Raw genomic sequence first — 22697 nt, 5'->3', positions numbered from 1 at the left:
GCACAAACGCCAGGCCTTTTGCTGAGTCACCAACACACATCATTCAGCAGGAAAGAAACCTTCCCACATCTTTGCCAGAGCACTTTGTGCCCTCCCAGCTGATCCATCTTCTCCCAGCAGCTTTCCTGGAAGGCCAGACAGGACAAGCTGATTTGTCAGAAGCGGCTCCCATTGCGGTAACAGGATGATAACTCGGGGTGTGTTTCCTCATGTTGTCCTGGAATCAATTCCAGGAGGGCTGAAATCATCAGACTGTCTTGCAACTCTTTGGGCTGCTGTCCCCTCCTCCTCCTCCAGCAGCACAGCAATCTGGCAGGCGGCTGCAGAGGCATTAACAGGGCTGGGGCTCCAGCAAGATGTCACAGTTACACAGTGGGGACAGAGTCTGACAAATATTGCTGCAGGAAGTGACACATTGAAGATCAATAAAAATTAAGAGGACACAAGGGCATGGCCAATGATAGATTATCTAGTGGCATTTCTCAAGGTCAATGCCAACTCAAGCAGCAGGGAGGGAGGGTTAAGAAACCTTGCAGTGAGTAAATGGAGAGCCAGGAGCGCGGGCTTCATTCAGGAATGAAGCAAACATGGTCCCAAGTCAGGATCTGGCTGCAGCATCAACATCCCCTGAGCATTTCTGCCTATTTCAGGAAACACAAGACAGAGGACAGGGGCCCAACAGTTAAGTCAGGCTGAATTCTGGAATTATCAGGATTTGCTGCTTTCAGCTGGTTTATAGATTATGAACCAAAAGCAGGTCAGGATGCTCATTACTGTGTCCTGCCCCAGCTTGGTCTTGCACTCGAGAACAGCCACCAGTGCCCTCTTCTACATCAAAGGAATGTAAAGGATGCCAGTGAGTGCTACAAAAGCAGGTTGCTTGTGTTCAGGCTCTCAGCAAAACCACGTCAGGTTCTGCAGTGTTTCACAAAGGAGGCTGTTTTCAGGCAGCATGAGGCTGTTTTCAGGCAGCACGTTGCTGTTGGAACTCCAATTGAGCTGAGGCGAGCGTGGAACAGGCATTTGAGGGGACTGAACGTTGGGCACGGTCAGTTCTGCACAGCCCACTGACGTCAAAGCAAGGCTGACTTATCACTGCAGAGCAGGCACCTCTGCTGCTCCCTGAGCTTTTTCATTAGCTAATTCATCATGTACAGGCTACACTGCAAAGGTAATGACTTGGGCTGCTTCAGTGGAGGGGAACAAAACCCCCTCACCCCAATCCAAAGCAGCGCAGGTCCTGAGTCAGAAGTGTGCAGCAGCACTGACAGCAGCGCTGGCTCTGCTGAGCTGTGACTCAGCACAAGCTGTGTGTCAAGGCAGACGCCTCCTCTGCTGAGCATCTTGGTTTGAGGAGGGCTCTGCCCACTCAGTCCCTTCAGCCACCCAACCCTGCCCCAGCAGCACTTCCCTCCATGAGGGATCACAAGGGAGGTCGCTGCAGGTCAGGGCTCAGCACCCTGCACCTTCCCCTGTCCCATAACACAGGCAGAGGGACTCTCCATCTCACCCTCCCCTCGTTACAACAGGATCCAGGTCACGAGGACGAAACTGCCCCATGTGGGCATGGCAGAGTGCAGGGAGCCCGGGCTTGCCTTGGCACGCCTCTGAGCTGCACCTTGAGAGCAGGGCCTTGCACCCACAAGTGTTAATCACTGACAAGGCACAAACCTCCTTTCTCTTTAATGCAATGGGTGCCACCTGCACGCTCCCAGCCTCTGCAGCCCAGCCAGCAGGAAGCGTGACGCCAGGGAAGAAATATGCCCTGATCCCTCCAGCTTCTGAATTCTTCCCATACTTCTCATAGCTGGAAGCAGCCACTCCTAGCAGGCTAAAATAAACAAGTGAACATCTGAGCAACTGCCACAGTTCTGCTGCTTTGTGCCTCCCCCCCCCCCCCCCCCTCCCCTAATGCAGATTGAAAAAAGAACCCCACCAAAACAACTGTGGGAATGATGGTGATGGATGTCCCAGGGCTGCAGCTGCGCTGGGACAGGAGATCTCCAGCAGCCTGCAGGCAAGGCATCGTTTTCCAGTCACCCTCCCATCAAGGGATCAGAGGGATGAGGTACTATTGGGTACATTGTGCTGCTGAAGAGATGTGGGGAGATGGTCAGGGGAGGAGGATGTGCTCCTGGATCTCAGCCTCAACCAAACTGGGTTTTTAAAGAGTAGTCCAACTGCCAGCAGTGTTGCACCATAGCACAGCATGCATGTGTTCACAGGAGGGGGAATGTCCTACATCACTGAGATGGCACCAACTCCAGAGCCACAGAGGAGCCACAGAGGTGCATAAAACCATCTCCCACATGACCACGGGCAACACCTGATCAACAACAGGGAAGTTAAGCAACAACCTGAGCAATACAGGGAAGTGACTGTCCCCCTGTGCTGGGCCCTGGGGAAGCTGCAGCTCCAGGGCTGTGCTCAGTGCTGGGCCCCTCACTCACTGCCACAGGGACACTGAGGGGCTGCAGCGTGGCCAGAGCCGGGCACAGAGCTGGGGAAGGGGCTGGAGCACAAGGGTGCTGGAGAGGGGCTGAGGGAATGGGGGTGTTGAGGCTGGAGAAGAGGAGGCTGAGGGGAGACAGCAGCACTCTCTGACACTCCCTGACAGGAGGCTGCAGGGAGCTGGGGGTCAGGCTCTGCTCCCCAGTAACGAGTGACATGACAAGTGGAAACGGCCTCAAGCTGCCCCAGGGGAGGTTGAGGCTGGAGCTGAGGCAGAACTGTTTCCCTGAGAGGGGTGTCAGCCCTGTGCCAGGCTGCCCAGGGAGCTGGGGGAGTGCCTAGCCCTGGAGGGATCCCAAAGCCCTGGAGCTGAGGTGCTGAGGGCCAGGGGTTAGTGGTGGGCTGGGCAGGGTGAGGCTAGTGATGAGACCTGATGATCTCAAAGGTCTTTTCCAATTGAAATGATTCTGTGTTTCTGCTCAGCAACCACCTTGCCTGGCAGCCTCAGAGCACCCAACCCTGGCTGGAGAGGTGAGCTCCCCTCAGCACACAGCCTGTTGTGCTCAGAGACCCCATCATGGAGCAGTTCCCTCCCAGACAAAAGCCTGCAGCCCCTCTGCTGAGGCTCTGGGCCAGGGCCAGGCACCCAGCAGCAGCCCCAGCACAGGAGCAGAGCACCAGGCGCTGTGCCGGAACCATCCCGCGCCGAGCCCTGAGCCGGGCTGGTGCCAGGAAAGGCAGAGGGGGGGAACCATGGGGGAGCCTGAGACTGGTAACCCAGTGTAAACCCTCTCAGTAGTTACTGCTTTTAAAGATGACCTCATGCTTTTTTGGAACAGAAAAAGGCTGTTAGGGCAATGGCATTTACTCCTTGTCTGGGCAGAACAAAGCAGGCTCCATTTTTCTTTTACACTTCCTGCATCAGTAGCTTACCAGCTGAATGAGCTATTCAATTTTTTCCTGAGTGCAGCAAGTTTTCCTTTCCTCCCCCCTCCACCCTCTAAGAGCTCCACGTTTCTATGGCATGGGACAATACTCGGGGAGAGCACAGCGAGGAGCTCGGCCACAGAACCATCCCCAGGATGGATGGAGAAACTCTTCTTAAAGAGGCAGTGGTGGGAAGCACTGGGCTTCTCCTCTCTCTGCCTCTTGCTCAGGAGGAAGATTGCTCCTCATGTCAGTGTTGAAAGGATCCAGTGGATCTTTCACACCTTGCTCTGCAGCACTTGCAGCTTGGGGACACCAAAGTGTTGCACTTTGGCACTAAACAGGTTAACAAAGTGTGCACAAGCTCCTTTAAATCGGCAGAAATGTCCCTTCACACCACCCCTGCCCAGGTAAATTACAGCCTCCTTACAACAGGTTAGAACTAGGCCATGTATCTGAAGATGCTTCATGTCTCTCCTGCAGCCACTGGCAGCTCCAGCCCGGCTGTGACAGACCCTGTCTCACGTACAGCTCTGTCTGTACCAGGAGTTCCATTAACTGCTGAAGTATTTTGTCTCTTGCACTGCTCTACTTTTGAATTAGCCAAGGATTTTGGAAGGAGAGAGCATCCCTGGAGATGTGTAAGCTCCATTTCCTTCCCATTAAAGGCAATGATTACCTGGCTGAGAGAGCGTGAAATCCTGCAGGACACATCTGCCAGCTAAGCTACAGAACCTTCAAGAGACCTTGTTTCCAGGGTAGCCTGAAGCCTCCCCACTTAACTCATGCTGTCCTATTAAGCCTGCCTTGAAATTTCCCCTTCTCCCCAGTCTATCTGCAGCAGCTTTGGTGCCAGCTGGGTGGGACCTGGCAGGGCTGCCACGGCAATTACAGACAATCAGCACTTGGGTGCTGCAGAGCATGTACCCTGAGTCACTGCAGCACATTCCAGCCTTATTTTTAGACCACACATTAACAAAAAAAGAAAAGAAACACCCAAAAAAAGAGAGAAAACACCCCAGTGCAAAGGTATTTACATCAGTTGTTACCTGGAGCCATCACCACAACCAGCAAGGCACTGGGTTTGAAATGCAAAAGCAAGACAGAGCTTTAGGTTTCTCTTTGGCTTGTCTGTGTGGGAGCTGCAGATACATTGGTGCAAAGCAGAAGTGCCTGCAGGCAAGCAGCAGGCTCTTGAGGGATCTGGCTTCCCTCTTGCAGGTCTGGGTCACCTCTGAACTTCTGCATAGTCCATGGTACAGTTTGGATGGCCATGTACATCATAAATGCTCCACCATGTAATTTAAACCAGGAGCCAACGCTGGGCTGTAGTCACGGTGCTTCAGGGCTGTTATGGGTTGAGGGTAGTAAATAAAGCAGAACTTGCAGTGCAAAGCCTGCCCTGTCCTGATCCTTCCTGCATTTCTGGTCAGTGCAGTCACAAATCAAATAGAAGGGGGGAAATCAGATCCTTGCACACAAGCAGCGAGTGCTCACGGCTTCTGCAGGAGTCCTGCCACGAGAATCGGGCCACACAACTTCAGGGCTGCTACTTGTACTCCCCTCAGAGGAGCTGTGGCATTCAGAGTGCTGGGCTGGCATTGGTAGCAGTTAAAAAAGGAAGTAAGGACGAGCAGAAAAGCAGAACAAACCTCAACAGCAGTTTCAGTCGCTTGTGCAGGTGCATGAGCAGCTCCAGTGCTGCTGCAGAGGCCTCCACAGCTTCTGCTGCAGCGTGGCCAGAGCCGGGCACAGAGCTGGGGAAGGGGCTGGAGCACAAGGGTGCTGGGGAGGGGCTGAGGGAATGGGGGTGTTGAGGCTGGAGAAGAGGAGGCTGAGGGGAGACAGGAGCACTCTCTGACAGGAGGCTGCAGAGCTGGAGGTCAGGCTCTGCTCCCAATTAACAAGTGACAGCACAAGAGGCAATGGGCTCCAGTTGCCCCAGGGGAGGTTGAGGTTGGAGCTGAGGCAGAACTGTTTCTCTGAGAGGGGTGTCAGCCCCTGTGCCAGGCTGCCCAGGGAGCTGGGGGAGATCCCAAAGCCCTGGAGCTGAGGTGCTGAGGGCTGTGGGTCGGTGCTGGGCTGGGCAGGGTGAGGGGAGGGCTGGGGCTGCAGCAGCTTCAGGGGCTTTGCCAACCAAAACAACTCCATGACTCTAAAACTGCAGACAGTGCTGCACCCCAAAACCTCTCACTCCTTGGCCCTGCATGACAGGCTCTAGCTTTGAATCTGCTCCTTTCACCTGCAGTTTCCTCTCCTACTTCTCAGTGCCAGAGATGACTAAGCCATACAAATGCCATCCCTCTCCTTGAAGAAACCATGACAAGAACTCAGGAGCCCCCCAACACTCTGGATCTCCTCACCAGCATCAATGTCTCATCTTGAGACAAGTGGAAAAGAGAACTTCCACCTGCTCTTCAAAGCCAGGTTGTAAATGCCTGCACATTTCAACTCCTGTGCTCCACAACTATCTCAGCAACACGTTAATCACTTCAGTGCAGGTTTTGAAACTCAAGGACATTTCTGATCTTTTAAGTAAATACATGCTCTTCAAACAGCCTGATGACACGCAAGCCAACAACCCATCCTGTGATCCTACCCTGAGGAACCAGTACTTCACCCAGAGCACTGGAATGAGGGCTGCTTTTGTAGTCAACTCCTGGAATATTTGTGCTTTGCTTAAGCAATGCTCAAGTGCAGGTGGTGCCACAGGCAAAACCCCACCCAAGGCACCCCTAGTTTCCTTCCAAAAAGGGACTGTGAGGAGTAACACTGATGTTTCACAGAACACTCTGGGTGAGTTTCTGTCTTAATAACAGTGAAACTACAAATGCACTGCTCTGCCTTTGCAGCTCCTGCAAGGGAAGCTGGCAGCTCTGCTCCAGCCTTCCAGCAGAAACCCATGATACCAACACACCAAACCCCAATCATCCCACTAAAAAGCGATGGGCAGGATGAGTCCTTCCTCATCATTTTGCTGTTAAGTCATTAATTTGCACATGCAATCATTTGGGAAGTGATTATGGAGAAGTTTCCAGGTCTTGGAGTCCACAGATTGCCCTGGCTATAAATGCAATTCCAACTCAGGCTTGTGTCTTCAATTGTGGCTTGAAAAGAGAGAGGTATTGACTTAGTGATTTCAGTGGATTGAGAACTAAATATGTGTATCCTGGCTAGACAACTGTGGAGTTTGTCCTTGTCTGGGAGGACTTAGCAGCTCCACATTCAACAGGAGGGCATAAAGACAAAGCAGGAAGCTGGGCTGTGTCCTGGCACAGGAGTCTTAAGTTATAGAAGGAGATAAAAGAAAAGGAAGTTTAGGCTGAGTATCACAAAGCTTCCTGAGAATTACCCATAGCTCCCAAGATCTGAGCTGGGAAATGCTGCAAGCATCAGCACTCAAGGCATTGAGAGGAGGCACAGGAAGATGTAACCTGGCAGAGTGCTTTATTCCCTTCTTCCCTGAGCCTACAAAGGTTCCTGAGCTACACCATGAGCTCATGTGAATTCATCAGCCTCATGTGTGTGTTACTGCACAGTGAGATCAGCAGGTTTCAAGCCCCCAGCCATGACACAGCTGAGTGAGCAGCCTGCAGCACCCAGCAGTCCCCTCTGCTCTGCAGCTCCTTGGGTTGTGAGTGGGTGGGAAGCTTTTGAAATGACTTGTGAGTTTTCTACAGATAAGCAAGTGGCTGAAGAGGGAAAACCCACGTTCATCTTCACTTCAGAGCCACACAGACACGATGCTCTCACCTGTGGCTGTGCACAGAGAGACAGGCAGATGGACCTGGACCTGCACATCAAAACTTGGAGAGAGCAAAGGAGAATAACTGCCAGACACCCAAAAAGTCCTGCTGCATAAAAAAAACCCCTCACCTTGTTTAAAAGGGGAGACCCTTTGGCCACTGGGATTTACATCCACACAGTTTCCTTTAGACAGTACCTTGATTGTGGCTCAGTCTCAAGGTTTTCAGCTTCCTATCCAAGAGACTCAAACCCTGGGAGTGCTAAAAGGAGACACCAAATTCTTTTCTGAGGGAAAAGGGAAGAAACCAGAGACGAGGGCACAGTCTGAGTCAACTGGCAGAGCTGCTGTGTTTTGGTGGAGAATGCAGCAGAGAATTTCCCTGTCAGAGCTATTAAAAGCAACAAGCCCCTGACATACCTACACTCTCAAGTCACCACAATGCCCAAGATAAAAAGTTATCTTATCACAGGGGTAAGGCTCTTTCCTGAGCCTCCTAAACAGCCAATATTTCCCTTTGCCACGCCAGCATTCAGATGAATTCACAGCCACCTCACTGCTTGCAGGCCATGAGCAGAATACTTTCAAGCTTTATCTCAAGCAACATTGCTTCTCCCCATGCCAGGAGTACATGTTTAGCAAGGTAATTAGCCACATGGAATTTAAGCAAGCTTACAAGAAAACCCCCAAATAAGAATTCAAGGCAAATATTGTGAGGAACAAGCCTTGCTGAGGAGCACTGGTTATAACCTCAAAGATGCTGGGAGCTGTGCAGGGCTTTGGGGCAAGGTGAGCCTGGCAGAGCACAGTTGGTGAACTTCACACAGCTCTGCACACAGGGGATGGAAAGGGCAAAGCCTTTGGTTTCAAGTAACTTCAAGTTTTTCACTGTGGAAAGAGCGTTTGGTGGGAATGACATCAGAACCACAAGTGACAATATCCTCATTGTACAGCCAGGGCAGAGCTTGCTCAACGCTTCTTGAGGAGATAGGGAACTGGTAAATAATCAGGGTAACACAGCCATTATAAACCTGCCCAGCACAATAAACCCCTCAGCTCCCTCTTGGTGTGGTATGGAGAAAGAAGCAGGGTTTGTTCAGTGCACTGACTGGAGCTATTCTACTTATGTGCATTCAAATCCTGTTTCAAAGTAGCTATAAATAGCCCTGCAGCCCTGTTAAAGCAAACAGCAGTTTACCCTCGCCTCATTGTTTTCAGCTGGTCTGCAGCAGCTTTCAGCTGCTTGTCCTGCCCCAGCAGGATCAGGCTCAAATAACCAGATGAGCAATCAATCCCCTGGGCTGCCACGGCGGGTGTTTTCCCTCGGCACAGGCGCCGGCTCAAGGCTGCAGTTGCAGTCGGTGGGGACATGGGAGCAGCCATCTGATCCCACACACGTGTGAATAAACCTGGAAGCAGAATTCACTGTAACTTAAGCTTTTCTGACTTTTATGTACACACACAAGAGACCTTTTGTTATTACTCAGCAGGCCAAAGTGAAGACAGGGTGGTTTGAAGTCCTTGTCACCGCAGAGACAAGTCATCAGGGAGGCTTAGGTGAGGTCATCTGATGCTTGGGGACAAGATATCCCACACCGAGGCACCCGGGACATCTGCTCCAGTGTCACTCTTACTTGTTGACCTTTGGACCAGAATTCAAGGCTGATTTATTTCCTTCTAGGCTTTTGCCTGTGCTGAAGGAGTTCAGGGTGAAGTGTCCCCCTTCAGCCCACTGTGAGCAACGTCCCAAAGCAGAACGATACACAGCGTGGGTGCCTTGTAAGGCTGGGAGAGCTCATCCCCCCCAGCCCTTGGTGGGAGATGTGCTGAGACTTTTCTGTATTGGATTTGGTTTCATTCCAGCCTCTGTACCAAGAGGAATGTTTGCAACCATCAAGCTTGGTAAAAAAACAAGCCTGAGGGTTACATCAACAATATTTACTTACTGAAATACCTTCTGTTCAAACGCAGGATGATAAGAGATCCTCTGTGTGACTGTTCTCTAGACAAGCCTCAGTACTGGGAAGCAGCATTCAGATGATGCTGAGCAGGCAAGAAAAATGCTGACTAGCTCATTGATGAGCCTTGGTGTAGCACAGAGCCATGAAGAAACCTCTTCAGGAAGAGAAGCCAAAAGCATTTCGGCTTCTTTTGTGTGACTGAAGAGGCTGATCCAGGGTTGGCCACAGCACACCTAAACCAGCTTCCAAAGAAAGCCTATAAATCACAGGACATTTTCTGCTGTCAGAGCATTGCTTTACACTTGGGATAGTCAGAAAGTGAGCAGAACCCCAGCATTTGCAATACTTGGCTCCTGCTGCTCATGTTTGCCACCATGGGCAGTGACTAAAAGGCTGTCCCCAAGGGCAAGACGGTCTCTTTGCATCATCACTGCAAGTAGAAAGTTTGGCTTTTTGGGGGGGGTTTTGTTTTCAATCTGATTCATTTCAACACATTGCAAGATCTTCACCTGAAGTGAAAATGAGAATGCTGTCAATGATGATCCCAGGAACTGCTAATCCTGTTCTGCAAAGCCAGGGGAAGAGCCAGCTACACAGGCAATTAAAACAGAACTGCATCCTACTGTGCTAAATTCCTGGGTGCTCTATCAGCTAGGTCTGACAACAATCCCCAAGAGGCCTTGCAAGTACATTTCTTAGCAGAACTTTAGCACATTTCCAGCAGGACAGCTTGAAACATTGACTGGCATTTGCTTTACTCTGTCATGAAGACAGAAGAGCTGGTTTTCCAGGTTCCCAGATGAGATCTCTAGCGTGAGCTGCTCATGAGAATTTGTTCCTTTGCTTTAAACCACAATAATTGCCAAGGAACAGCCATGTGGAAACCTCTTTAGTGTGTGCATCTGCTCTAGACACATCTGGGTCACACCTGCTTGTTTTACCACCAAAGTTGTTCTGCTGCTGCTTTTGCAAATGCTTTTGACTTCTGTAGTGAAGAATCTCCAAAGCCATGGGTGAGGTTCCTCATTGCAAATACTCTTTGGGGTGAGGATGTGAGCAAGCCAAACAAGCACAGAACAGCTTGAAGATGCTGAATTCAGTTTATAGCAGTTGCATCTCGAGTGAGTGAAGAAACTGGATGTGCCTGTAGCTGCAGTGAGAGCTTGCAAAGGCCTTTTCCACCCAGCTACTTGAAACTCAAGTATGAAACACTCACTGCTTTTCCTACAGAGTCATCTGACACATACAAACCCAACTTGTAAACAGTGCTGGAGCAGGGCAACAGGGTTTTAAGGGGGAAAAAAAAAACCTCTCTAGACTTAATGGTGCCATCAATGAATCAAGGCAACCATGCCCTGAGAAACACTGTGCCCAGACGGGCTCTTGCTAAAGAAAGTTCAGCATTGCAACACTGATTAAGTAACACATTGACTTGACAGCCATGGGCAATATGTCCAGACACCCACTGCAGACCTCAAGCAGTGAGAAAAGGACAGTTTCCACTAACCTCACCCCTGAGAGTCCTTCGGTGACCTTGACTCGAAACAAACACAATCCCTGTTTGTGTCAGTCTGTTGGTGCACTGAGCTGCTTACAGCTCCTCAGCAGGGAGGAAAGGGATTCAGGATGGAATCCAGCACCATCTATGGTGGTGGAATTGCTGGGACTCTAGAGCATACTGCTGGGCTGAGCTGAAGTGAAGGTACATCCTCATGGCATGTGTGGAGGGCTCATAGTGCATTGCTGTTATTAGCCCAGTACTTGACATCGCATCTGTCCAGCACACCACAGCTGCAGTGCTCCAAGCTCTGAGATGATCATGTCTGGACATGTGCTGCACTAAATACCTGTCTTTTTTTTGCTAATAGAAACTCCACATCCTCTGACTCCACCCAGTAATTAGCACCCTATTGCTAACTAAGCCTCAGAAACCCAAAGTGGGAATCTCTTTCCTAAGGCAGGAACCTCATCTGCACTGGGAAGGTTCAGACTCTGAATTCCAACACCGGTGCTTCTGCAAACTCACACCCTCATGATTGGTCTGAAGCAAACACTCCAAATCTTTCACTCCATGCTTCAGAAATAATTCATAACTTGAGGTGTGTTGGAGCTGGGCTGGTGACATTTGCATGTGAGTGAACTGCTCAGGGCTGCTTGTTCACTGCCAGCTGCTGACTGAAGAAGAGACTTGTTTGCACTGAGGGGCCAGCTCCTTCTCTTTTCTCTGGAAATGAGAGTGACCTTTTGCAGCAGAGACATCACATGAGCTAAACAGGACTGCTTTTTTTTTCTTCCATGCACCCATAAAAACACTGATACAAGAGCAGTCCTGTGACTTTTTCTAGTCATCTTGTTTTCATTGCTGATGCAGCTACAGAGGGCAAAAATGATGCTCAGGAGAAAGAGTATGTCAGCAGAGCTGAGGGCCCCCCCCTCCCTCCCCCAGTCAGCTGCAGGCAAGCAAAACCGAAGGGTCTTGCTTCCAAATGTGGATGAGGCCAGAGTTTGATCAGCATGATGACTACTTCTGCACTTGTTTCAACCACCAAAATAATTACCCTACAAGAAAAGGCCAGTATCTCCATATGACTGCAGAGTCTGTGCGTCTGTTTTCATGCAAACCCGGGTCTTTTGGTAATGCTGATGACTGCAACATCATGTGAGGGTTTGCAACAAGGAGCAACTCCTACATCAGCGGTGGAATCCGCTGGGCAGACAGGGAGAGGAAGCAGAAGGTCGTTTTCTTTTGTCTCTGTTACAGGAAGAGAAGTCACGTTGGGCTGGCAGGGATTCAGCTCTGAGCTCAGGGCTGGGACTGGGAACTGCCAGGGAAAGGCTGGGGCTGGAAATAGGGCAGAGAGGCTAAAAAAAGGAATTGACACATTGTGTGAAAGGGCTGGACCAGAAAGCACGTGAGGGATCTGCCCTCACCTTCAGGTAATGGGCAACCTTTGGCTTGCTGGCTGCTTTCACAGGGCTCGTGCTCACGTTTAGAAAATCATCTACTGCAGGTTCAGAAACCCAGAGAGATGCAAAACATTCCAACTTCCCTGAAGTCATGTCGTTAAGCAATTGCTGTTACACAGGTGTCACCCTCTACTTACACTGTATGTACCTGAGCATCATGGAATCAGGGAGTTGTTTAAGCCCCTGAAGCTGCTGCAGTCCCAGCCCTGCCCTCACCCTGCCCAGCCCAGCACTGACCCACAGCCCTCAGCACCTCAGCTCCAGGGCTTTGGGATCCCTCCAGGGCTGGGCACTCCCCCAGCTCCCTGGGCAGCCTGGCACAGGGCCTGACACCCCTCTCAGGGAAACAGTTCTGCCTCAGCTCCAACCTCAATCTCCCCTGAGGCAACTGGAGCCCACTTCCTCTTGTCCTGTCACTCCTGGTCTCTTCTATCAAGACCAACTCCCACCTCACTACAGCCTCCTGTTGCAGAGTGTGATCATGTCTCCTCTGAGCCTCCTTCTCTCCAGGCTGAACACCTTCAGTTCTCATCACTGACACCCACTTTCACCTCTAAGTCCCAGCCTGCAAAATCACCCTTTACCAAACTTCTGAGAATTACCCAATGACACCTTTTACCCCCAGTTTCTATTCCCACACTGGACAAAGAACACAGTTCTGCAGTTGCTTCAGCCCTCTGTTTCTGTATGAACTCACTTGCCAAATGAAAAATTACTGATGTGCTTGGCTGCTAACTTGAAACTGAAAGAGAGAGAGGGGTGCCAGCTTGCTTTCTGCACCCCAGCAACACAAATACTGCTGTCTGGAGAAGGGTCAGTACCAGCAGCATCTGCTCAGGCAGAGCTGGAAAACACTGACTGCAGGGCCTGAAACTGCACATCATCACAGAAATCCAGGTAGTTCCTTCCAGGAGTGTGTCTGAACAGGAAAAGAATGGTTTTAGTAACTGGTCAAAATGAGGCTCTAACCCAGGTGGGTCTACTTCAGGTTACACTGTGAACAGAACTGGAGGCAAAGTATCCCACTGAATAAAGAAGTCTGTGGTCTGATAAAGTCTGAAACAAACTTCTGTGTATGCTTGGCCAATGCATGACAAGCCTCCTGTCTCTCCTGGGCAGCATGAACCTCTCCAGCTGAGTGTGCTGGGCACTGGGGATGCCAGAGCAGGGCTCTGATGATGTCTCTCAATCAAGCCCTTGGCCAGGAAGCATCACCCTGGGGAGGGGAGAACCTTCACACAGACAGCACTTCCAGCCACAGAAGCAACTGCTCTTATCTAGACACTGATTTACTGCAAACAGCCCTCATGTGCATCCACTTTTAATCCCTTAGAAGAACACTTGGCTCCTGTTTGCTCAGTCTGCATTCAAGGAGCAAATCGAGGTGGGGGGATTGGAGAAGAGATGGTCAAAACATCTTGCAGACAGAGCAAAAAGCGTTTAAAAACCCATCTTCTCTGCTGCCCAGGGCTTCTTGCTTTTCTTTCTTTTGAAATTGTTTAGACAATAAGGGCTCCTCAAGCATTTCCATGCCAAGTTAGACCAGAGGAGCCTAAATAATCGTCTGGAGATTTACACTCCCCCCTTATGCTAAAAGCAAGGAGCAGATCTCACAGCATCAATCGAGACTTTGCATTTGTGGGAGTGGTGACTGACAGTGATGGCAATTAAGAAAAAGGAGCAGTCAGCCCAGTCTTCCCATTGAAACCTAGAACAAAATGTCTAACTACAACTGGGTTTAGTTAAAACCAGCTAAAGCACTTCTAACTCCAGAGCAGGACTACATTCAGATGGAGGTGCAAGTCTAGCCTGCAAGTCCACACACTCCTCAGCAGCAGCTTTCCCAGCAGACAAGATCTCAGGCATTGCCTGCCCACCCTGAGATGTGCCAGACAATTACATCTCACTCCCTTTGAAAGCAAGTTTACATAACAGGGACAGAAGTGCTTTTAAACATGGTCCAAAAAAAGTTGTATGCTGAAAAGATATTAAAAGAAGCACCAAATTTAGATCCTGCTTTGCCTAGTAAGAGAAGGGCTTGAACAAAGACAATTATCCCAGTAAAAGAGGAGAAAAAGAAGCCTTCTTTACTTTTGGTGTGATCACTTCAAGTTGAAATAAAGGCCACTGCAATGGCCCCCAGCTTACAGCATCACCACCTCCATCTCAGCTGAGGTTATTTGTCAGGACCAGCTCCTTTTGTTTCCAAACTGATGGATTCAACCTGGTACTGGGTGAACCCAAAGTTCAGTTGGACTCCAGAGACCAGGGACTGCCTAAGGCTTGGAGGAGTGCAAGTGGCCAAAGCTGCTCCTCCTGGACAACTGTGTCAAGAAATTAAAACTTAACCCAATATCACTCATGAATTTTTCCAAGAAACAATGGCCTGAAATGGCCACGACTGTACCTACCGTGTGCCACTGCTCCTGGAATGCTCCCCGGGGAAAACAGAAGAAAGAATGAACAGAAATAGTCATCAGGGATCAAAACAGTCCTATTTAACATGTGCAGCCTCTTCACAGGGATGAAACCAAGAAACCTCCATGTTTTTGAGACATAGGCCACGGGTGAGGCACGACACAGGGTGATCTCCAGCACCGTGCTGACAGGCACCCGGCAGCCCTGGGTCTGGCTGGGGAAACCAGGCACCTCCTGTAAGCACCAGCTTCATGCTGGCACTGATGGGGTGGCCTGGCACACATGAGAGATGATGAATGACACAGCAGCAGTCACACTGCCCAGGACAGGAAGGTATTTGTGCAGTGAGCAGAGCCCTTGCCCAAGGTTTGGGCAGATAAGGAGAGCAGTGGAGCTGCAGGATGGGCATTTTTCACATAGCCAGCATTCCTAGGGGAGGCCATCACTGCAGAAGTCCCTTGTCTCAGTTCATAAACACATACAAGGGAGAAAAAAGGAATCAATTATTGAGCCACATTGGCAAATGCAACATTTAACTCACCCCTCAGCCCTGTGTTCTGTACAGAGAGACTCTGGATGGGATTGTATCAGACCAACATGTGCCCATCAGCACCCTGCCCTCCCCACACCTCAGCACACTTAGGGCAATATGGCTTATCACATGCTTATGTATTTTCAAAAGGTTGTAGGCTCTAAATATCCCAAAACAGAGTTGAAAGACAGAGGAAAAGTGGAAAACCTCAACCTCCACAGAGGCAAGTGAACCTGGACTGGAACAAGTGACAGGCACCCACACAGGAACCAACGTGATTTTTCTGGCCGCCCATTTGATTGCATCCAGCAGTAGGGGACAGGCAACAGGAAATTGGGATCCTGTGATAAGCTCACTTACAGAGGAATTAGTGGAATGTTACCACTTTTTAAAGTCATTTTACACAAATACATGAACCACCATGCTGGCATTGCTTGTTGGACATCACCCTGCTCGTGGGCTCTGGCACAGCCAGGGCGTGACGGAGCTGTCACTGCAGGGTCTGGACTGCAGATGTTTGGCTTGTAACTGGCAGCTGCAGAAGCCCTTTCAGCACATTGCCTTCCATCTGCAGGGAAGGGTGAAGAGTTTGCTGAGCCTTAGCTTGTAATGAACAAAGCAGAGCATACCCCTGCAGATGTGGTTGGCATTGCTCACTGGAATGGGCAACGAGTTGCTGATGTCTTTAAGAAAGTGATCACTGATATTAAAAGTCTCCTGGAAAGATTTCTATTGAGCTTCATGTTTGCAAAAACCCTTTCACAGAATCACAGAATCTCAAGGGTTGGAAGGGAACTCAAAAACTCATCCAGTGCAACCCCCCTGCCACAGCAGGACCACCTAGAGTAGGTCACACAGGAACTCGTCCAGGTGGGTTTGGAATGTCCCTGTTAAAATGACTTGGAAGCCAAGCCCAGCCTAGCTGTGTGTCCTTAAATCCCACTTTGCATTCCTGCAATTTCATGCTAAGTGCATTTGATAGATGGCCAAACAGCATCTCTTTTCTGGCAGAACTGAGGTGGCACCTGCCCAGCAGTGCTACTACTGACCAAGACTGCTTTTATCATGAAATGCTGCCTTTCAGTGACCAAGCCTGGCTAAAGATCACAGAGGAGACTCACCCGAGGTGTGCATACCTAGCAGTGTAATGCACAAAGCACATTGTTAATCCTTGCCTAATTAACATCTTCATTCAGCACCTGAAGTTGGGAGGAACACATTACCAGTGCTTCAAAGTCAAGGACTAGACACACACTCCCTTAGTGCTACTCTGCAGCTGATCCTTCCCTTCTTTCTTGCCCTTTCCAATGATCCTTCCCTTCTTTCTTGGCCTTTCCAATGATTCTTCCCTTCTTTCTTGCCCTTTCCAATTATCCTTCCCTACTTTCTTGCCCTTTCCAATATCTTTTAGCCCACTGTTTCTTGCTCAGGAACCACACATTCATTTTGACAATACAACCCAGCTCATTTCATTCTATTTTTTACCTTAAATCCCACTCTATTAAAGTTAACAGTAATACACTCAAACTGCTTAAAAACCCCCTGGACTTCAATCCCAAACTTAAAACTCCAGAGTACACATTCAACTCTTTGTTTGTCAAGAGGACAATGCATTGGACAACACAGAAAACCCACAAAACCAACCACCTAAACACGAGCTTCATTCCTTCCAATAATCCAACTGCAAGTCCTGTTGGCAGCACTGAAGGCAGGCACCATGAGGAGGGCTCAGCCTGTGCCAGCACCACGAGATCAAACCTCCAGAGGACTATTGTCAAGCTTCTGAAAGAAAAACGAGGGGAAATCAAACAAAAAATATTTGTAAAACGTAATGGGATGGTTGGTTGAGGTTTTTTTTCCACCACTAGCAGCGAATGTTTTGCAGGCAGTCAGCCAGCAGCACTTCAAAGAGGAGGGGGGGGAAAAAAAAAGAGCATGTGGTTTTTGTACAGCTTTGTACTTTACTATTAAACACCAAAGAGCCAGGCTGAGTGAGGCAGCCAGGCAACCGGCACTTTGATGCAGGAGAAAAGACGTCAATGAGCTGCATCATTGCAGCAGCTCCGGGGTCGGGGAACCCTCCTACAGCATCTCCCTGCCCACAGTCCCCAGCACCACGGTGGCTTCTCCTCTGCAGAGGGGGAGGGAGATGAAACCCCCCTCCCTCCTGAGACATTGCTTTTCTCTCCAGCAAAAGGACAAAGCTGAGTCAGGCACCAACTCAGAGGTGGCTTTTTGTGGGGTGTGGAGGTGACGATGCAAAGGCTGGAACTGTCCCACGGGGAGGGAGGTGGGGAAGAGGCACATGCCAATGTCATTCTGGGATGCATCAGCAAGTGTGGGCAGCAGGTCCAGAGAGGTTCTGCTGCCCCTCTGCTCTGCCCTGGTGAGGCCTCACCTGGAGTCCTGTGTCTGGCTCTGGGCTCCCCAGCTCCAGAGGGACAGGGAACTGCTGGAGAGAGGCCAGTGCAGGGACAGTAAGATGCTGAGGGGACTGGAGCATCTTCCTTGTGAGGAAAGGCTGTGGGACCTGGGGCTGTTCAGTCTGGAGAAGAGGAGACTGAGGGGGGAGCTCATTAATATTGACAAATATCTAACTGGTGGGTGTCAGGAGGTTGGGGCAGCACTTTTTTTTGATGGTGTCTACCAACAGGACAAGGGGTGATGGGATGAAGCTGGAACACAAACAGTTCAACTTAAACACAAGAAAAAACTGTTTCAGTGTTTGAGTGAGGGAGCCCTGGCCCAGGCTGCCCAGGGAGGGTGTGGAGGCTCCTTCCTTGGAAGTCTTCAAGACCTGCCTGGCCATGTTCCTGTGTGACCTGATCTAGGTGGTACCTGCTTCTGCAGGGGGGTTGGACTGGATGAGCTCTAAAGGTCCCTTCCAGCCCCCATCATTCTGTGATTCTATGAATCTATGGCACTGGGCTGCTGCCCAGCCTACCACCAGCCAAAGGATCAGGGATGGCTCTACAAAAGGTTGAAATGAGGAAGCAAACAGTGTCATTTCATCTCTCTCAAAGATCATTAGGAAGAGAGGGGATCCTCAAGGAATCACAAGAGCTGAAAGGGACCTCAAAAGCTCATCCAGTGCAACTCCCCTGCCAGAGCAGGACCACCTAGAGCAGGGCACACAGGAACTTGTCCTGGTGTAGCAATTCCCCTGCTCTCACTCAGGCATCATAAAAAAAAGAAAAGACCCCAAACCCAAACAGAATAAGCCAGGCAAAGCACATTTATGGCAGCCCTGTCTGTGCTGCAACACACTGCACTTTCATGCAGTTTCATTTTAATACTGGACCATTAAGTACACGTTATGGGCTTGTTTTGCAACTGGCTCCTGACTGTCTGCAGAACTTAATTTAGACATATGAAAAAGACAGGTCTTAACTAAGCAAGGAAGGCAATTTCTAGCAGCCCTGCTTTGCTATGAAAGCTAATTATCAATTCTTCACATTCCAACTAGTTAAAAACTGGACTTTGCTCTCACTTCCCACTGCTTAACCTGTTCAAGTCTGGCACTAACCTATCTATATCTGAAACAATCACAGATTGTTTCTGATTGGAAAAGCCTTTTAAGCTGCTGCAGTCCCAGCCCTCCCTTCACCCTGCCAAGCCCACCACTAACCCATGGCCTTCAGCACCTCAGCTTCACAGCTTTGCAACAGCTCCAGGGATGGAACAGGGGTTGACAACCCTCTCAGAACTTTCAGTTTATTGCACTATGCCACTTCAATCCCATTTCTGTTCTTTTCTAAGCAGGTTTTCAAGTCTGTGCAGCGGTGACCATAGGGCAGGCTGGCTTTTCTGAAGCATCAACTGACAACTAACTCCATTAGCACCTTGCAATCAACTTGACCTGTCTGCAGATGCTACTACAAGCTTGATGTTATGGCTGAGTGGTTTGATTTACAGTAGGTTCATCTCAGAGAAAGCCCTGCAGATCCCTCTGCTCTTGTTCCACCGCACACAACATTCCTGAAGGATTTGCAACAAAAAAGAGGAACTGAGAAAGTGTGTGTAGGCCCACATTACCTCATCAGTGGCAGGGAGAGGTTATTCCTAGCAGCCTGCTGAAGTAACATGGTTTATTTTAAAAAGGGGATGTCCTCATGCTATACCAGAACCTCCACTGACTGCTGTTCTTTGCCTAAAGTTTCTTGTTCACGCTAAGCTAACGAGACAGCGCTGCACCTACCTGGAGTCTCCCGGACTAAAAATAAAGGGAGGAAAGGCAAGGCTTAGTATCTTGTGAAAAATGCCTATTTGGGCATGCTGGGGTGGCCAAAAGCTGCTTTGATATCATTTGCTACTACTGCTATAAAAAGCCTCCTAGGCAGAACAAGTATAGTCCTTGGCATCGTGCGTCTCCTCCTCCTCCTCCCGCGGGTGGCTGGGATCCAGCCCCGGCACGCAGCCGCCCCGCTGCTGCCTCCTGAGCGGTGCCACGCTTTGCCACTCAGCATCTGAAGGGAGGGAGTTGCACTGCTGCCTCCTTGAGCCCTGAGGAACCTGGACAGCATGTGCATGCTCTGCTCCCCCTGCACCAGGGGTCAGTTTAAGGTTTTGGTGTGAAAAGGGGTAAGAAAAATCCCCCCCCTCGTCTCACTGCAGCATGGGACAGGTTGACTGAGGAGTACTGCTCTTGGGATTTTTGCTTCTAAATCCACAAGGTACAAGCCTCTGAAGTGATGAAATGGTTTTAAATAGGATCACAGGATGGTGGGGGTTGGAAGGGATCTTTAGAGCTCATCCAGTCCAACCCCCCTGCAGAAGCAGGTCCCACCTAGATCAGGTCACACAGGAACGTGTCCAGGTGGGTCTTGAAGACCTCCAAGGAAGGAGGAAGGAGACTCCACACCCTCCCTGGGCAGTTCTATCTGTTCTAAGATATCCCTTCACTCTTTCCTGGGAACTGAGTATTCTGGAATGGCCAAAGCCACAGCAGAGACTGCCAGGGACGTGCTGTGACAGGGACAGGCGTGATGCAGGGAGCACCCTTGGCTCCCACTTTGCCACTCAAACCCCTGACGTGCATCCAGTGGTTTTCAAACAGGCACTAACAAAGTTACAAACAGGGGAGGAAAGTTCAGTTTACCCTGCACTAACTCATTTTCTGAGAACTGTGCTTGTACACACAAAGCTTTTACCAGACAAGAGCACAACTGTTTGCAAGGGTGCAACTCTTGGGTGCAATTTCAGCATTACTCAGAAAAACTTCTTACACATCATCTTGACAGAGCTGGAGTTGTATAAGCTCTTAATGAGAGCAAAGGCAGGAGGATGTTTTAGCAATGGTGGGGGGGGAAAGGAGGAGCTACAACCCAATTTAGTAACTGAACTATGACCTGGAAGCTGTTAAGTGGGTAAGTAGTGGAGGAAAGGCAACGTGTCTGCTCCAGAGCACCAATACTTCACTTCCTATTGAGTAAGAAATAGTGGGGAAGAAAAGGTAAAAGCAAGTGTAAAATACAACAAGAAGAAACCAAGTGCATTAGTCACTGAAGACTAATAACATCAATCCAGTGTGTGTGTTCATTTATCCCCTCCTCCCAGTGTTTTGGGATGCTGCAGCCATTCCACGCTGAGCAGCTCAGCGTTCCAGTGTGAAATGAGGTAAATCCAGTTCTCTGAGGGAAAACACCTTTGCTCTGACTGCACATAAATCCCACAGGCTGGAGCTGTTAACACCAGGGGAAGTGACTGGGTCACTATAGAGTGGATTCATCAGCACCTCAGAAGATAGAGACGGACTTCTGATGAGCTCCTTCACAGGCTGTGGCTCTGAGGCAACAGACTCATGCAAAGGAAAGACTGGATGGCTTTTACTTATTAAAGTGGAAGGAAATGTTGCTATAAATAGGAGCTACAGGAATTGGTACTGATGACATTTACTCTGACCTCGTTCATCCTCAGGAGATGTAAACACTCAATTTCACTTGACTGAGGGACAAAACAAGCCCTGAAATTCCCTCTGAGTTGTATGGGAAGGAGAGTGGTGTGTTTGGTGTTTTGTTTTGGGGTTTTTGTTTAAACCAGAATTGAAAGAGGAAAAGTGACCAAATTCCTGAAAAAAAATGAACATTCACCCAGAAAATATGTTTTTAAACACTGCTTTGGGCCCAGCCTGCTTTGCATTCACCTCCCAGACGCCCTCGAGGTCCCTGGTACAGGAACTGACTTTACTGCAACTGTAGGGCAGCAGGTCAAGGATCACTGGCAAGAGCAGCCTGCTACAAACTTTCTCCTACTTTCCACAAGCTAGCCCTTTGCTATGGTGTCCCAAGTGCTACATCCTGGCTTGGTTCTGAGTCCTGAAAAAAGGGAAAGGAAAACAAAAAGACACAGTTTGGAGCAGGCTGGGGACAGGAGAAGTTACTCTCCTGAAGACAGTAGAGGTTCCAGCAGCACACCTATGGCTCAGGCACTCTCTGCTCAGCAAAACTTCACCACAACATGGGCCAGCTGTAAAATCCCCACTGTTGCCAGCTTGCATGCCCAAAGCCAGTGTATTTACCTGCCATGGCTTAGAGCTGACAGTGTCATGTGTCTGACAGCAGCAGATCTGCTGCTTGTAAACAGCCCTCAGCTTGCAGCCAGAACACGCTGCATTCAGGCTTTAAGGGACTCGTTACACACGTCTCTGCAGCCTGAACTGTGGACAAACCATCTCAGCTGCAGTGTGACCAGTCTGGTCATGGGACAACAAAGGCAATAACTGCAGGACAACAAGGATCGCTGGCAGGGGAAGAAGAAAGCAGAGGGAACACTTGCTAAATCACTGGGAGGATCATGACACATCTCCTGCTGCCACCCACGCAGCAGGCAAAGAAAAGAAAACAAACTATCAATGAAAACAAACAGCTGATACTACAAGTGAGCTGACCACAGCTTGAAGGGCACAGAGAATCCGAGCTGTGTTCCAGGTGCCAACTGTTACCACGGCGCTTTCCAGCTCCAACCCTGGTTTCATCTCCAAAGCCCAGACTTGGCAGACTCAGCTTTAAACTCCGTTTGTACTCTGCAGCGGAGCCGTGTGAGCACACACGTGTGCACGCACGTCCTTTGAAGAGAAAAACGCTGCTCCTACCCACTGAATCAGCCTAAGTCAGCCCAGCTCTGAGCACCACTGTGGAACAGAGTCTCATCTTCTGAAATGTCAGAGTAGGAGTTGCCAGCTCATTAGTGCCAGTTCCAGCGCTGAAGGATGCAGTGTGGTAGCTGTGCCTTGAGGAATTAAGTAAGGTCAGTCCCAAATTTAGGGATGGGCTGAATATTCTGCTAGTGTGTCTTAAAATGCAGTTTGTTAAAAATAAAAGGGTTTATTTTGATCTGGCACACAGCACATTGCATCATCTGGAGTGTGCAGAGAGACAGATGGTAAGAATAAGACAGAGCCCTTCCCTTCACAGCATTTGTTACCATGTTAGGAGCCTCTTCAAAGGACTTGCTTTAATAAGTTTTCCAGAGGCTGTTTAAGGCAAGAGAAATTGAGGAGGAAGAAGGTCAGCACTCCATTAACTAACATGTGAAAGGAGCTGATAGCACTAAGAACAGGAACAGCATAACAAGAAATCCACTGCAAGTCTTACAGGGGTTTTTAATTGCTGTTGTCAGCAGCAGGTAACTTGCCAACCAGTCGCTGCTGCTTAGGCCAGGACAGCAGGTTCCCAGCTTTGCAGCAATTCTCCAAGCC

The 22697-nt window shown here is 49.6% G+C and overlaps 1 protein-coding gene across 3 annotated transcripts in view; it reads right to left on the bottom strand.

Moving 5' to 3' along the window:
- Window positions 1-22697, bottom strand: part of GNG7 (G protein subunit gamma 7) — a 79930-nt gene that overhangs the window by 8980 nt on the left and 48253 nt on the right. The window lies entirely within an intron of this gene.

This window comes from Colius striatus, chromosome 25 (genome assembly GCF_028858725.1).
Source record: "Colius striatus isolate bColStr4 chromosome 25, bColStr4.1.hap1, whole genome shotgun sequence".
NCBI classification, from domain to species: Eukaryota; Metazoa; Chordata; class Aves; order Coliiformes; family Coliidae; genus Colius; species Colius striatus.
The sequence above is the reverse complement of the archived record's forward strand: the minus strand, read 5'-3'. Positions and strand labels throughout refer to the sequence as shown.